This window comes from Nelumbo lutea, chromosome 5 (genome assembly GCF_056320005.1).
Source record: "Nelumbo lutea isolate HS-2025 chromosome 5, American lotus-T2T, whole genome shotgun sequence".
In the NCBI taxonomy this organism is placed as follows: domain Eukaryota; kingdom Viridiplantae; phylum Streptophyta; class Magnoliopsida; order Proteales; family Nelumbonaceae; genus Nelumbo; species Nelumbo lutea.
The window spans coordinates 11,029,241-11,043,673 of NC_142688.1; the positions used below are offsets into that span (position 1 = coordinate 11,029,241).

General features: G+C 36.2%; 1 long non-coding RNA gene across 1 annotated transcript; it reads left to right on the forward strand.

Annotated features, from left to right (window-relative positions):
• Positions 1–893: 893 nt before the first annotated feature.
• Positions 894–2,269, forward strand: LOC148850310 (uncharacterized). Its single transcript, XR_016099809.1, has 2 exons — positions 894–1,152; positions 1,254–2,269. It is a non-coding gene; the product is annotated as an uncharacterized LOC148850310 (long non-coding RNA).
• The last annotated feature ends 12,164 nt before the right edge of the window (positions 2,270–14,433 follow it).

Genomic DNA, 14,433 nt, shown 5'->3' on the forward strand with positions numbered 1-14,433 from the left:
TGTTCAGCCGGAGGGGGGAAGACTGCCCACTGATATTACAGTTGTACATTGGGAACATCTCAATGTACAGCTGTAGTGTAAGGTGAGTAGACGTGCGTGGGTAGGATTCTTGTGGGTAGAAGATCCGAATTCGGGGAAATTGCCAATATTGTATGGGACAAAATTGTCTCTTTTTAATAATAAATTTAAATGGTTAAAATATGTATTATCTTATTTATCTAGAAAATAAAAGAATATGAATAAATACATTTATTCAAATAAATATTTCCCATAAAACATTTACTGGAATAAATGCATTTAGTAACATCCCAAAAAATAAATCAGCCTAATAGGAGATGTTATGACTAACAAAAAAAATAAGGGTAAAATACAAAAACCTCTCTTGAAGTTTCTGACAATTATAAAAACCTTCCCTATGGTTTCACTTTAGCAAAAACCTCCCCTGAACTTTTAAAAAAATTGACAAAAACCTCTCTTCCTCCGTTACTAACTCAAATGAAAAACATTTACCTATGCATAAACTTTTCCAAATACCCATATTACCCTTTTGTAAAATGAGTACTGAAATAACTAACCGATGAAGAACCATGGTGGAGGGTTTCTTATTGGAATGTATCAGAGAGAGATGGAGTTGGGTTTGAGCTTGGGAGACGCCTCCAACGCCCAAGGTTCAAAATATCGATACCGGGGTATCAGGCGAATCGATACTCCTTTTGGTGTTTATTTTTCTTTTTGTCAACTAGTTCAGGGGATCCGGTTTGGGTCCTTGCCACACCCTGAACCGTTCAGACCACCGATACACCCACTGTAGAGGCGTATTGGTGGGGTTCCGAAATGATACGTATCGGCTGATACGTATTGATATTTTGAACCTTGCGAACGCCTTCGCTTTTGCAGACAAGAGTCATAAGGTTAGCGCCAAAGGTCTAGGGTTTTGCATGGGCTTAGGTGTTGGGATTGTTATCAGTAGAGAGGACGGGAAACTAGAAGCTAATGAACGGGATTCTGCTTTAAGGGATGTAGATGAAATGGAGGAGGAGAAAAAGAATTCTACCGATCCGCCTATTCAGCTTCATCTTCTCCCTCCTGGTCCCGTCCCTCGTAACCCGCCTTCTTCTTTGCAACTATGCTTTCCATGGCCAACAGAAAATGGTAATACCCGATGCGGCCAAGCGTCCACTGATATCTCCACTTTTGTTTTGTTAGGCGTCCTTCATGTATTATTTGTCTTGATGGGTTTTGGGCTGTCACAGGTAATTCTGAGGCAGGTTCATCGGGTCACCTAGGGGCAATGGCGAGAGGGTTCGACGTCAATCGGTTGCCCGCGGCAGAGGATACTGATGATGGGCCGTAGTTTCTTCTCCCAACAGTACTGTTTCTTCGTTTCAGATGGATTTTTCCATTTATAGAGGCGGTAGTGGAGGCAACAAGAGAGATGCAGAAGCTTCGGGAAATAAAGTTGAGGCGGAGAGAGTGTCCTCAAGAGCCAGTGACGAGGAGGAGAACGGCCTGACTAGGAAGAAGTTGAGACTCTCCAAAGAACAATCAGCCTTTCTCAAAGAAAGCTTCAAGGAACATAATACTCTTAACCCGGTAAGTAGAAATCCCGAGAGAGAGAGGGCTGGATCCCTATGTTATTTTCTAACGAAGGGAGGTGGAGGAGCTCGTGGTCGGTTTCCAGATGGACGTCGGATTCAGCGGAATTTCCTTCATAAGATCCCATACAGTTGTTGTGGTCAATCTGTTATTCTCAGCTTGAGGAAATAGGGGCAAGACCATTCCGGTTGGTACAATCGTACAAGCAATTCCAAGGGATTCAAATCAGCTGGATTATGTCAAAAAGCTCACGTTTGTTGAGTTTGGACAGCCCTTCCGGTTCGGCCTCGAAGCTGGACCGAAACCCGAGCTCCTCCTTGCGATGAGCTGTCTGTGCAAAGGCAATCCTGAAGCTTTTCTTGTCTGCAACGGTTATAAAGACGCGGAATACGTCTCACTTTCTTTGATAGCGAGGAAGCTCCATCTGAACACAGATATCGTCATCGAACAAGAAGAACTTGACTTGGTGATTGACATCAGCCGCAAATCTAGCATGCGTCCGATGATCGGTGTACGTGCATCGTGAGGAAGAAGATAAACAGTATTCATAAAAGGGTAAAATAGGTATTTAAAAAAATATATTGTTTTAACGTTTTCCGTCTTGATCATTGACGGAAGGGATGTATTTGTTAAATTTTTTAACAATAGAGGAAAGGTTTTTACTAAAGTAAAATTATAGTAAAGATTTTTATTATGATGCCAGAAACTTTAAGGAATTTATATTTTACCCAAAAAATAAATTAGAGATAAGATATAAAATGCAAGATATAAAAACGATTTTGGTTGGGTAAATAATAGTGGGGATGTGGGAATTTTAGAAAAGACCAAAAAAACAGGTATGAAAAGATGAGAGAGAAAACCTATGAATTAATTTTATAAACTTCAAAAATAAAAAACAATAAAAAAGGAGAAACACGTAATCATCTAATCAATCAATTATGACAACATGAATCAATGGAAATAACTTAGATTTTTTTTTGGTGTATAAAAAAGTAATAAAAAATACATTGAATAGCAAATGGTATCGGTGCTGTTGATGGGGCGCGTTGGTCACTTGGTCTGACTTAGGGTAGATCCTGTACCAACCTAATAAACAAGGGGATATTTATCAACGTATATGGTTTTGTTTTTTAAAATAAAAAAATAAATAACGCGTTAGAAAATTCTAAGACCTCGTTGGTTAAATGGTAAGTCATTTATTTAAGGGGGTGTTCATCAATGCACGTTTTATCCATAAAAAAGTATTATTATTGGAATAATATTGTTTCATCATCATGTGTTAGCAATTTTACACGATAATAAGAAATTTATTTATACTCAGGTTTTACGAAAGTATTGTTTATCTAAGTAAATAATGCTCAAGAATCCTTATTTTCTGTGGGTATATTAATGTTGTAACGCAAGCATGAGTTTCTTTTTTTTTCATGGGACCTACCAACTTATTCAATTGGCCTACACATTTATGAGAAGATGAATACACTCTAAGTGCGAAGATGTATGAAAAACTATGCAACAACTTTGTACCAAATCCTATAGGGTCTTTACACCCTCTTTACAACCCTTCTAGATGTTCAAAGATCTTCCCATAAATGAAAATATACAAATACAAAGATATTCCCAATGCATGACTGCAAATATTATAAGGACCAACTTTGTGAAGACAAAATCTAACTACTATAATAAGATATAAAAAATCTTGTCCAATTATTTAATTGAAACTATATATACTCAATGGCTGGGTTCTTGCTTCATACTTGTCGTTCTAATATTTATAGAAGTAAAACTATAATAGATTTGGAAGGCTAGAAATGATAGAATTGCTTATGTTAATCAATCATTTTATTGGATTCTTAGAAATATTAATAGTATTTTGTATTCTTTTTCTTTGGCTTGGCCCAGGAATTATATCATTACCATACTTTTCCTTTGGCTTGGCCCTGGAATTATATCATTACCACAACAACTAGTGACATATTTTCATCAATGAATCTACATTATCATAAAGACTTAGTTTTGGAAGATTTTTTACCAATCAAAATCAATCCATGAATTCTGATAAATAAAACCTCATTGATTACCATGTTTTTGATAGAATTAATTGATCAAAGTTTTTTGAATATCATATCTTATCAGCATAGTCGAACCCTTTCATCAGTCACAAATAATGAATGTGTCATTCTCTTTGATGGTGGCTTCGTGTCAAGGCTCCATTTGGAGAGTGCAAATTAGCAATCTGGGTTCAGCTATTTTGTTTTTTGTGTATCTACACTTGATAAGTTAATTTTTATTTGGTGCAGGTGGGAGATCAATTTAGTGAAGCAGATGCAGAATTTGGTGTTATTTGGGAAGTGTTTTTTTTTTTTTTTTTTTGTATTTATTGACAGCTAGACGCCTTTGTGTTGGGGGAAGCATTAAAATAAAACTTCCTTCAGTGGTTGGCTTGCACCTAAAACAAGACAAACATTTATAAGATTAATAAGTGTATGAAATAGCATGATGGGACAAATGCATACATGGCGATGACATAACATCATTTTCAAATAAATGGAAGCCATACCAAATACCGTCATTATCTAATTTTTAGAATTTCACTATTCATTGAAACAGATGGACAGTGAAACAGGCATTCCATTTAAATTCATAACCATGTTTTACACAAATGTAACAGAAAATCTGCCATATATTAAATGAAAATGCAAGAAAAAGTGTAGGAAGAAGTGCAAGAGATACGAATTATCATCACCATCATCCAAACCTTATCACAACTATAAGGGGTCAATTTAGTTCATTGTGTTTAATGTCATATCCATTGTAAAATTATTGGCATTAAATCATTTCATTTCTTACTAATTTTACTCGTGCCTTTTTTTTTATCTTACGCCTTGTCCTTCTAACCCCTTCAACTTCCAACAAATTATTTCTTATAGGTGTTGTTGATAAATGATAACCTTCAATTCTATTTACAAGAAAGAAGAAATAATATAAAATTTACATCAGTTTTTGAAATGCAAACTTTGCACTGTCAAATATCAATAAATGTAAATGAGAATAAGAGCAAATTTTACATCAGGTAAGAGTATGAATCACAACGACAAACAAAGCCGATCCAAAACTGAATTGGATGGGGTTTAGATTTGCACAGCCAACAAATGAACTCAAATTTCGAAAAGCCCCACAGCGGATGCAATCCATATTTCCTGTGGTCAAACTGTAATATAAAATAGAGATGAATTAATAAATGATATAATAGTGATGGCGTTAATGATAGTGATAGTGATGAATGATGTTTAAAGTAACATTTGGATCAAATGGGATGGGGTGGATGGATAAGCCGCAATTATTTGATTAGATGTACATACTGGAAAAAAGAGAACGTGTTTATGTGGTTGATTGAATGTGTGAAACATGAGTCAGTGGGGATAATTGGATAAACGAGAGTCCAGATGAAGCAAAAGTCATCAATTAAAAACTAGTTTTCAAATCCATGCACCAACAGTAAGCAATGATGAAGAAAGTTTGGTTTCTATTTTGTCCTTCTTCTGGGGCTAACTTTTTCAATGGTTCAACAATTGAACGAAAATGACACTCTGAATTTATTGACGTAAACAATTGAACGAAAATGGTCATCCAATCGGTTCCATTTTACCTTAAAATTCGTCTTTTGGCCAAAAACCGTTTATTTGGTGAGAAAATTATTAACTTGAGCGATCAAATTGTCAAAAATATTGACCTGAACAATAGTTTTTGGTCATTTTTTGTTTTCTTAATTTTTTTTGTCAGAGTAAACCATTCATTCAAACCGGACGGCCGAATTGTTCGGCTTGAGAACCAGAACCCAGAACAGTTTCCTATCCGGTCTGGTTTTAAAAAGCTTGTTTACTAGAGATGTGGAAGACCTTTATGCACTGTTTTCAAAACCGGACCAGATCGGATTGAGAAAACCGGTCACCTTTTAAATTTATGCTTGCGTTATTAGATATGCATATATATATAGAAAACCGGATTGAGAAAACCGGTTTTAAAAACTACATTATATATATATATATATATATATATATATATATATATATATATATATATATATATTATATATATATATATATTTTTTATATATTTTCGAGCTCAGCTCATGAGTCTCATGAACCGAGCTCTATTAGGCTCCAGCTTGGCTCGTTTATTAATCGAGCCTATAAATTGGGCTCGAGCTCAACTCGAAGCTCAGTTGAAACCGAGCTGAGCTGAGCTCAACTAGTTCGTGAAGAACTCGGCTCGTGGTCACCCCTAATAGTCACACATTGAGAACATCCCCTCGTAAATGAGAAGAGAGATATTTTTGAATAAGATTTTTAAAACCGAATGGATAATGAACCAGTTAGGGTCCAGTTCTTGGGTCGAACGGTCCAACCGTTCGGACTGAATGGGTGTCCTATTCAGACAAAAAATAAAAATTTTAAAAAAATAAAAAAATGACCAAATTGTTGAAGGGTTCGACTACCCAAGTCAATGGTTTGCTAACCAAATCAATGGTTTTTGGCAAAATAAAAGTTTTTTGGTAAAATGGAAGGTTCCCGATTTTTTGTTCTGACCGTTTGGTCCGATCCAATTTTGAAAACCATGTTTTCAATATACGGCTCTAGTGGATGTTGAGACAGTGTTGAGAGTACTTTGTTGGTATTAGATACCCCATCAACGAGTGGATGTTGAGACAACGTTGAGAGTACTTTGTTTGGTCCGATCCAATCTCACCCTGCATCTTTCATACATTATGGGTCCCATTTTATGGTGGGTCCCAGTCTCTTGATGACATACACGGTGTTAAATCAAGTTGACAAGGTGTTGGAATGTGTTTTGTTGGCAGAAGATCTCAACTTTCCATCAACAACTTATTAATACCAAGTGTGGATCTCCTACCCACACAAACTCTGTTCACGTCTTCCTACATAACACCACAGCCACAGATGGAGAACACATCTCATCCCCCTACATAGTATTATGCAAGGGGAGATGTTCTCAATTCATAGGGGTAATGTGTTATGGGTGGATTAACTTTGGCTGTTGAGGGTTTCCCGTTGAGAGAATTTATGGGTTAGGCACGTTCATAGCAGTTCACCAATTCATGGCCATACTGTTGGAGAATAATGGGTCACTGTAACTTTGGAGGAAAAGCTCTAAGGCGCGTCTGAAGACACTGTCTTTAGAACGTTATTTTCCCCATTCAGTTTTACTGAGTTTGCTGTTGGGCTACAGGCAAATTCGCTCCCAGGATACAACAGAGCCTTGGGTGAGAATCTGCAACTAATAAAGTTGAAGAGTCTCCCAAGAAACCTTCTGTGAGACTGTAGCAGACAGGACTGAGAGAGAGAGAGTGAGTGAATTTCGAAATTGTGTGATTTGGAGTCTGATTCATGCTCCTTAAATAATTTGTGAAGATGTATGAAAAAAAGGTAGGTGTTGGTTTAGAGAAGGCACCTTGAACAGTCACAATTTCAAACATTGTGACTGTTTAAAAAATAGTTAACAGTTGGTGACTGTTAACTTTGAATTGTGCCTCTTGATCACACCTGATCGAATCATGACCATTGATCTCATCAACGGTGATCAACGGTCATCAATGCACCAAAACCAGAGCCGTCCATCGCGAGCCACGCGGGTGTGCGCGAAGTCTGAGCAAAGTGCTTCTCTAAAGCGCCTCATTGCGCCGCACACATGCGCAGTATCGAATCCCCATACTCTCCTCTACTAATTCTAAGGAGTGCAAATCAACTCCTATTGAAAAACTGAAAACAAAACTTATAATTTTCCAATGTGGGACAAGTTCAAAACTGAGTTTTTGTAAGAGAAAAGTTGATTTTTCAACCAAGTGTGCAGGTGCAATTTCTCATGTAATTGACCATTCAAACCCATTGGATTTAATCTCTGATGAGATTAAAATCCAACAATCCTCCACATTGATTGATCAATTACATAATTCTCTCTCAATCCAAACTACTATAACACAGTTATGCATACAAAAGGTGTTTATCAACTTAAACCTCTTGTTAGTATAGTTATCTCAGAGCCTTGTCAAAATTATTGGTGGAAAGACCTTAAACCAATTACTCTCAAGACAGACCGGAGACACCTATACACACAAAAAATGTCCAGTCTCTGCAAGAGTTTCAAGTTTTGCTCATCACTGTTATGGCCATGTGCTTCTTTCCTGGTTTCATGAACAATCTCGGGAGCAAACCCAAACCCTCATGAGAAGCGACACCACTTCTATGTTCACATAGGTGAAGTTCCACTATGTGCTTCGTTATTTGACACATTTCAGAACTTCATTAAGAGTTTATATCAACCTCTCATCATAACGGACAACATTGTTTATGTTGTGATGGGAAATTTCTCAATGTCAGTGCTAACAGTCACATTGTTGTAACTTGTTGTTACCCATTAAACCCAATACTGATGGTTTTTCAGTTCAGGTTGGGTTACCATTACAGGTGACTAAGTAAAGAGTTTTAATCTCATCTCTTTGGTTGTCATTCTTACAAATTCTCTGGCTAAACCCTTGGTAAGAGGATCAGCCAAGTTTTTACTTGACCTCACATAGGTTATATTGATGACTCCATCTTGAATCAATTGCCTAACAAATTCATGTCTCAGACTTATATGTCTGGACTTACCATTGTAGGCCCTTGACAGAGTTGTCTCACTATCACAATAAATGAAAATTGGAGGCATAGGACTAGGCCAAAGTTTTATGTTCAATAATAAATTCCTAATCCATTCAGCTTCTTTTCTAGCAGTCGCTAAGGCTATGAATTCGGATTCCATGGTCGAGTGAGATATACAAGTTTGTCTCTTGGATGCCCAAGAGATCGCACCCCCACCTAGGACAAAAATCCAGCAAGATGTGGACTTGTTATCTCCATTATCGGTAATCCAACTTGCATCAGTGTACCCTTCTAGTATAGCTGGATAATCACAATAAAACAAGCCAAGTTCCAAGGTTCTCTTGAGATACCCAAGAACTCTCCTAATTGCCTTCCAATGCTCTGCACCAGGATTACTTGTAAATCGACTGAGTTTATTTACGACAAATGCAATATCAGGTCTGGTACAAAGCACAGCATACATCAAGCTCCCTACTACACTAGCATATTCAAATTGTGCAATTGCTCTACCAGTATTTTCTACTAGCTTTATAGTAGAATCATATGGCGTGCTATATTCTTTAAATCCTAAATGCTTAAATTTCTCAAGTAATTTCTCAATACAATGTGATTGGCTTAATGCAGAACCCCTACTATGCTTTTTAACTTTTATTCCCAAGATGGTATCTACTTCTCCTAAATCTTTCATTTTGAAAACAGAAGATAAGTGGTTTTAGTTTCATTTATGCCAACCATATTTGTACCCACAATAAGCATATCATCAACATAAAGACACACAATTACTCCATAATTTTCAGTGAATTTTGAATAGTTGCATCTATCAACACTATTATGTTTAAAACCAAAAGCTAGGATGCAAGAATCAAATTTCTCATGCCACTATTTAGGTGATTGTTTTAATCCATATAGTGATTTAACCAGTTTACAGACTTTCTTCTCATTTCCAGGAAGAACAAATCATTCTGGTTGTTCCATATAAACCTCTTCATTTAAATCACCATTTAAGAAAGCGGTTTTAACATCCATTTGGTGAACAGATAAGTGATAAATGGATGCTAATGCTATGAGTGTTCTAATGGAAGTTGTTCTAGCCATTGGTGCATAGGTGTCAAAGTAATCAATCCCTTCCTTTTGACTAAATCCTTTGGCTACCAATCTAGCCTTAAAAGTTTGTACAGTTCCATCAGTGCTGTATTCTCTTCTAAACACCCATTTATATTTTATTGGTTTTGATCCTGGAGGTAGGTCTACTAGTATCCATGTGTTATTTGACATTATTGAATCCATTTAATCATTTATGGCTTCCTTTCAAAAGGCAGTATCTCTAGAGGTCATGACCTCACTGTAGGTTTTTGGATCATTTTTAATGTTTAGGACAATAGGTATCTTATTTAAAATCTTTTCTCTATCAGCCTCAACCAAAAATACAATTGACTGAGTAGAGATAAAATCTGAACCTAAGTGTTTCTCTGTTCTTTGTCTTTGACTTCTTCTAAGTCCTATTGTAGGTGTTATAGTTGTGTCATTTCTTCTTTCAGTCTCATTATTATCAACAGGTATTGAGATCTAAGTTTCTCTATCATTTTCTGTGGATTCATTTTCTGTAGGTTCAGAACACAGTTTATTTTCAAAGAATTCAACATATATAGTTTCAATTATTATGTTGGACTCTAAGTCTAAAAGCCTATAGGCCTTGCTATGTTCTGCATATCCAATAAACATACTTTTCTTAGCTCTCAGTCCTAATTTTGTTCTTTTAGGATCTAGAACTCTATAATATGCTAAGCACTCCCACACTTTTAGATATGCTAAATTAGGTTTTCTTCGTGTCCATAATTTATATGGGCATTTGTTATTAACTCTAGAAACAATTCTGTTATGTAAATGACAGGTTGTTAGGAGTGTTTCCCCCTACAGGTTTAAGGGTGCATTAGCATTTAACAACATGCAGTTTATCATTTCTATAAGTGTTCTATTTTTCCTTTCAGTCAGACCATTCTGTTGAGGGGTATAGGGAGCAAAACACTGATGTATTATTCCAAATTCTTCATACAAAGAATTAAACTCATTTTTAAAGTATTCAGCACCCCTATCACTTCTAAGGATTTTAATTTTCTTTTCTAGTTGATTTTCAACTTTAGTCATATACAGTTTAAACATGTCAAAGGCTTCATCCTTAGTTCTCATAAGGTAGACATAGGTGTACCTAGAAAAGTCATCTATAAATGTTATGAAGTATCTCTTACCTCCTCTAGTTAATACACCATTGAGTTCATAGATGTCAGAATGAATTAGTTTTAGAAGTTGAGAATTTCTCTCAACACTGGGGAAATGTTTCTTAGCCATTTTAGATTTTACACATATTTCACATTTTTCAGTGGATTCATTACTGTAAATAATTATACCAAAATTGCCCATGTTCTTTATGGATTTAAAATTCAAGTGTGCTAATCTATCATGCCATAAAGAGAATGGATCAACAATATAAGCAAAAACTTTTCCTTCATTAATACTTAATTTGAACATACCATTACAACCATATCCCTTTCCAACAAACATCTCATTCTTGGATATGATTAGTTTGTCGGATTTAAAGACAATTTTGAATCCCCTCTTATAAACAAGATTTACTGAGACCAAATTCTTTCTAATGTCAGGAACATGGAGAACATTCAGGAGAGTCAATGTCTTTCCAGAGGTGAAATTCAACTCTACGCTGCCTCTTCCAGCAACTTTGGCACATGTTTGGTTTCCCATCTGTACCTCCTGGCCATCAGTCACTTTTTCATATGTCTTGAACAATGACTTGTCCTTGCAAACATGGACTGTGGCGCTTGAATCAAACCACCATCCAGAAGACGATTCTACCATGTTGACTTCAGTAATCATGGCCACGAGATTGTCTTCTACCATGTTTGCAGACTTGGTTCTGCCTTTCCAATGTCGGCAGACTCGGGCATAATGCCCCTTCTTTCCACAAACATAGCATGATTCTTTCTTATTGATGCTCTTCTTGAAGTTCTCATCCTTCCTCTTTACTTGTAATGCATGGTTAGTATTTTTCGATCCATTTTCCACAAAATTGACCTTAGAGTTCAGCATACCGGCCAGGGTCTTATCCCTATTGTCTCTAAACCGAGACTCTTCTTCAATACGAAGGTGTTGCTGAATTTGCTCCAATGTAAGTTCTTCAACCTTGTGCAAAAGCTTTTTCTTGTAATCCTTTCAAGAGGGTGGAAGTTTGGCAATGATTGCTCCCACTAGGAAAGATTCAGAAATGATGATGTTAAGGGATCGAATTTTGTTGACTATCACCTATAATTCATGAACTTGCTCTAGTATGGGTTTATGGTCGTTCATGGTGAAGTCAAAGTATTTTGCAATAAGATACTTATTCGTACCTGCTTCTTGCACCTTGTATTTGAATTTCAGGGCTTTCTATATTTCTTTTGGAGATGTAAGTTCATTGTAGAAGTTGTAGAGCCGGTCTGATAAAGCATTCAGTATGTGTCATTGGCACAGAAGTGAGTCATCTTCTCGTTTTGCTCTTTCCTTCTTTAGTTTCTCTGAGGTCTTTGTCAGTGGGTTCAGGAAGTGATTGCAGATTTGGGTCTAGCAGATAGTATAGCTTCAGTGTGGTCAGAAAGAAGATCATCTTGTCTTGCCATCGGCTGAAATTTGCTCCATCGAACTAGTCCAGTCGAACAAGATCTTGGTTCATCATCTTGATCGAAGTCATACTTGCTTCCGCCTCCATTGCAGAATAGCGTTCTAAAATTGTTGGAGAATAATGGGGTCACTGTAACTTTGGAGGAGAAGCTCTAAGGCACGTTTGAAGACACTGTCTTTAGAACGTTATTTGCCCCCACTCAGTTTTACTGAGTTTGCTGTTGGGCTATAGGAAAAATCGTTCCCATGATACAACAAAGCCTTGAGCGAGAATCTGCAACCAGCAAAGTTGAAGAGTCTCCAAAGAAACCTTCTGTGAGACTGTAGCAAACAGGACTGAGAGAGAGTGTGTGTGTGAATTTCAAAATTGTTTGATTTGGAGTCTAATTCATGCTCCATAAATAATTTGTGAAGAGGTATGAAGAAAATGTTGGTGCTGGTTTAGAGAAGGCACCTTGAACAGTCACAATTTCAAACATTGTGACTGTTTAAAAAGTAGTTAACAGTTGGTGACTGTTAATTTTGAATTGTGCCTCTTGATCACACCTGATTGAATTGTGACTGTTGATCTCATCAACGGTGATCAACGATCATCAACACACCAAAACCAGAGCCGTCCATCGCGAGCCACGTGGGTGCGCGTGAAGTGTGAGCAAAGTGTTTCTCTAAAGCGCCTCATTGCGCCGCACACACGTGTGGTATCGAATCCCCATACTCTCCTCTACTAATTTTAAGGAGTGTAAATCAAGTCTTATTGAAAAACTGAAAACAAAAATTATAATTTTCCAATGTGGGACAAGTTCAAAACTGGGTTTTTGTAAGAAAAAAACTGGTTTTTCAACCAAGTGTGCAGTTACAATTTCTCATGTAATTGACCAATTAAACCTATTAAATTTAATCTCTGATGAGATTAAAATCCAACACATACTTTTGTTTTTTACTCAAAATAAATAAAAAGGCAATTACTAGTCTGCCCACTGTTAGTAACATGCCCAACCCAGAAACTCTTTCAACAGAAAAGGCTGTTCAGCCAAAGTTTTTCCGTTATAGGTAGACGTGGGCAAGAGATCAGGAATAGTTAATTCGGATTAACTATGGCTATTGGGGTTTCTGGGCTGAACACGTTTTAAATAGTTCACTATTCAATCTCGTTTTTAATCAAAATAAATTTAATTATAATTACTAATTTATCCACTCTCATGGTAACGTGGCCCCAACAGCTAAAGTTTTTCCCATGACAGAACAACAGCCTATCGGGAAATTCAGGATTGGATGTCGAAATCCTCACGGCACGGAATTCTTGTTCAAATAACAATCATCTGTCATTGCCCCGCGTGAAGACTTCAGATCTGACCTACTTTTTTTACCTCCACGTTTTTTTTTTTTTTTTCACTTCAATTTAGAATGTGACAAGTGTTTCCTTTACTTTAACACATTACACATGTGACAAATTTCCCTCCGTATAATGCCTGTCACCAAAGCCACTTGCGTTTGGTTTGAAAGAAAATGATAGGAAAAAAAAAAAAGAAAAAGGTATGAAAACCTATAACCATGATTTTCAAACCATCCGTCCGACCGTTCAGCCTAAAAACCGATTGGACATGTGAAATATATATTCAATTTCAATTCACTATATACTTAGATATCTATGTTGAACCTAATTAATTCACTTCAAAGCTTGTCAATTTGTATAATGTCCGCAACATATATTCAAAGTAAAATGTAAAACCACTGATGATGATTGTTCAGTTCATGAGTTTTTTTTGGCTAATTGTAACTGAAACTTGGGATCAAATCCCCTTACCACCAAGGTGTGTTGGTAGGGATATAAATGGATCGAATCCGATAAAAATTCATCGGATTTTTAAGAGCATAATTTGAAATTTGAATATATTATTGAATATTCCATTCGAATTCAGTTCGATTAAAATCATATTTATATCATGTAATATAAATAATATATATATTATATTATTTATATAATATAATAATATATATAATATTTCATAATTAATGAACCGGATCGGATCGGATCAGCCAGTTTTCAAGTTTGATTAATTAAGTTAACAAACTGGCTTTTCTGATCCGATCCGACTTACTAAGATAATGGGGGATATCCGAATACGCCTCTTAACTGATTGATATCGGATTAGGATCAAATCTAATCCGATTTATTTGCAGCCCTATGGGGGTATGGGGATGGGGATGGGCTAGCCCCTCTCCTTTTAGTCCCATGAGACAAATGCATACACACAAATTAGATTAAAGCCAAAAAATTTGTAACCCTACATTAGGAGTGTCAATGGAACGACAACCTGACAAAATCCAAACTGACATAAAGGGGTGTTATTCAATGTGAATTAGTTTTTTTGGTGTGAGTTTTATGAATAAATTAAAACCATCTGGTTTAAAAATAAATTGTTTCTTAACATAAAAACATGAAAATATGTTATTAATTGTAAATGTGTTATTAGTGTTTAAAACTAAGGCAAAAATCATGTTGTTTAAATTT